A 3,421-nucleotide genomic window follows, 5' to 3' on the forward strand; every position below is an offset into this window, starting at 1 on the left:
AAGAAGGTAGGAGCAGATGGAGTGAAGTAGAAGCTACTAATAATATAGGAGGTGAGGCTAGAGGTTAAATTAAGAACGGAAAGTATAGGGCGTTGTCGCGCAATATCAGATATGGGTTCTTAGTCTGGGGAAGTATGAGTTTTGGTTAGTTACAACCCGGGAAAATGCTAGTGAGAGAAGGGGGGGTGAGAGACAGAAAGGAAGGCGTGGGAAGCAGTAGGGACAGAGAGAAGGGGGGTGAGAGACTGAAGAGAGGGTGGGAAGGGAGAGAGAAGGGGGGTGAGAGAACTGAGGAAGGGTGGCAAGGAGAGAGGGAGAACGAGGAGAAGCGTGGGAGTATGCTGAAAGAAAGGGTTTGGGAGAAAGTATAGTAGTAGAGAAGGGGAGGTGAGTAGCTGAATATGTAAGTGGTGGGATGTCGCCCTGCACGAGTATGTAGAATCATGAGGGTGCTAGAAGAGACTGAAGGAATATTTTGAGGAAGGTTGGTGGCGAGAGGAGTAATAAAGAGAGGGGTGAGAGTACCGTAGAACGCGAAGTTGGATGGGAGTAGAGTAGGCACTTGACATTGTGTGAAAGGAGGAGTATAGAATCTTGCAACTAATTGTCTCCTTGCAGTGTAAAGGTGTATAGATATGCCTCAAATAAACATAATGTGTACTCGATAGGCCTTATTAAAGAGGAAAACAAGCAAAGCCCAGAATGCAATAGCGGCAGATCTATTAGCCATCCACTGTGTTTGTGTGAGAGGGAGAAAGAAGGGTACATGCTTGTATTACAGGCTTGTTTCACCACCTTTTCTGGCCTTGTCACGGAATTCTGACACACAAACACAATTCTGAGCTGGTTTGTCCCTACAGCGTGCCCCTGTCATTTTGGGATAGAAACCAGGGAACAAGACTGAACTCATCTGGCTGTTGGCTGTTAGTGTGTGTATCCAGAAATGTGGCGAAGCTTGTTTCAACCTTCTCCCAGCTACAGGTTACATGTGTTCATTTTAGCAGAAACACACGCGTGCGCACACACACACACCCATACATACACCTCTATTACAACACACAACAACATAGAGGACATCTAAAGAGCACAAAAGCACAACCAAAACAGAGGAATATCAGCAGGTTTAAAGGATGAGGTAAAACAATGCTTTTGAAATGGAAAAATGGGAACTATGACAAGTGTCAACAGACAGACAGACGGACAATACATACTTTATACGAGAGGACAGGTTCTTAAACACAAGAGACACGGCATAATAGGATCTGAAACACAGCTGATTATCTGGCTGTGGGTKTGTCTCCCTGCTCTGCTCTTTGTTAAATACCAGCAGAGGAATGAACATCTTCAAAAGAGACATTACTCTCTCTTTCGCTTTCTGTCAAGACAAGGGGACAGAACAGAAAGAACTGTGACTTTTATCTCTCTTTCTTTGATAAGTGTCTCGTTCTCTCTCTCCTCTTTCACTCCCGCTTGTCCATCCTCGCCTGCTCCCTCTCTGCTTGTCTCTCTTTCTCTGTGATTTAGTGTGCTCCCTCTCTCGATATCCCTTACCCCCTCTCTCTGTCTCTCTCTCTGTCTGTGTGTGTGTGGTGTTTTGCTGTAGTGTAATGATTTGCTCAAAGCCTGAGGGTGGAGTATTATGATGGGTGATACGTTGTGTGACCTCACTATTACGTCTATTTCCTCATCTACTAGTCCCTGGCTCCAGTGTGTGTGTGTCAGTCTATTTCCTCATCTACTAGTCCCTGGCTCCAGTGTGTGTGTTGTCAGTCTATTTCCTCATCTACTAGTCCCTGGCTCCATTTGTGTGTGTCAGTCTAATTTCGCCATCTATAGCCCTGGCTCCCAGTGTGTGTGTCAGTCTATTTCCTAAATCTACTAGTCCCTGGCTCCAGTGGTGTTGTGTCAGTCTATTTCCTATCTACTAGATCCCTGGCTCCAGTAGTGTGTGTGTCAGTCTATTTCCCTTAATGCTACTAGTCCCTGGCTCCAGTGTGTGTGTGTCAGTCTATTTCGCTCATCTACTAGTTACCTGCTCCAAGGTGTAGTGTGTCAGCTATTTCCCATCTACAGTCCCTGGACTTCAGTGGGGTGTGTTCCAGTCTAATTCCTCATACATTACTAGTCGCCTGGCTCCAGTTGTGTGTGTGTCAGTGATTTCTCATCTACTAGTCCCGGCTCCAGTGTGTGTGTGTCAGTCTATTTCCTCATCTACTAGTCCCTGGCTCCAGTGTGTGTGTGTCAGTCTATTTCCTCATCTACTAGTCCCTGGCTCCAGTGTGTGTGTGTCAGTCTATTTCTGAGTGACCTCCCCCTCTGCTCGGTTGCAGGTATTTGGAGACAGGCCCACCCCTGCAGAGAGCGTGAGCCACCTGGATATCCTCATTGACCCCATCCCTGACAAACACTACAAGGAGACAGAGGTACTAGTGTGTACACACACATTTCCTCCTCCTGACTTCCGCAGTTCCAGTAACTTCAGAAACAAAGGTCAATCAGCAAGACACATAGCTGAAAACACACACACACACTCACTATCTCACGCAGAGACAGAGGAAGACGTACTGTAGATAAACGCGAACATAAATACACAGACACTTGTACAATCTATGCATCTTGGGCCCCAGATGCCTATCATGTTGAATCATTCATAGATTATATGTGAGGTATTGAGCAACAGCCTGCTTACACAGGCCTGCACACACACTCCCACACCCACACCCACACCCACACACTCGCCCTCCCCCCTACACACCGGCCAGCGATTAAGCTGTCAGCAGGTAATGTGTACTTTGTCTCTGTAGGACCTGAGTCGCTGGGTGTCTGAGAAGACAGGCCGAGGCCCCCTGGTGGAAGGGTGGCGTAAGGACAGCACCCCCATCATGTGCTCCTATAAGAGGGTGCAGTGCAGTTTCGAAGTCTACGGCCTCCAGGGCAAGACTGAGGACTTCATACACAGGGTGAGAGGAAACTACATTTACCATCATGCATCAGGTGAGAACCTGATAAAGACCTAAGGGTCAAAATGTTGTTTAGGGAAACACATTTGACAGCCTAGATTGCGTGTGGGGAATATTTTCTTTTTGCTCAACATATACACTGATCTCCAGCAGCACCTGCCTTTGGATGTGTTTCTTTGACGTAAGAAATGTATTTTCTCTGATGTGTATGATCTGACAGAACATCCAGGACATCCTACTGGTGGGGCACAGACAGGCTGTGGCCTGGACAGACGAATGGCACGGTCAGTAGAGGACATGGTTATAATGCCTTATAACATATAGCGCATGATTATAATAGGACATGGTTGTAATGCATTATATTATAGAACATGTTTATAATGCATTATATTATAGAACATGTTTGTAATGCATTACATTATAGAACATGTTTATAATGCATTATATTATAGAACATGTTT

General features: G+C 46.0%; 1 long non-coding RNA gene across 1 annotated transcript; it reads left to right on the plus strand.

The window, feature by feature from the left end:
• Positions 1-2,179: 2,179 nt before the first annotated feature.
• Positions 2,180-3,274, plus strand: LOC112080065 (uncharacterized). Its single transcript, XR_002896114.1, has 3 exons — positions 2,180-2,423; positions 2,805-2,960; positions 3,181-3,274. It is a non-coding gene; the product is annotated as an uncharacterized lncRNA (long non-coding RNA).
• The last annotated feature ends 147 nt before the right edge of the window (positions 3,275-3,421 follow it).

Source organism: Salvelinus sp. IW2-2015, unplaced genomic scaffold (genome assembly GCF_002910315.2).
Source record: "Salvelinus sp. IW2-2015 unplaced genomic scaffold, ASM291031v2 Un_scaffold11391, whole genome shotgun sequence".
Lineage (NCBI taxonomy): Eukaryota > Metazoa > Chordata > Actinopteri > Salmoniformes > Salmonidae > Salvelinus > Salvelinus sp. IW2-2015.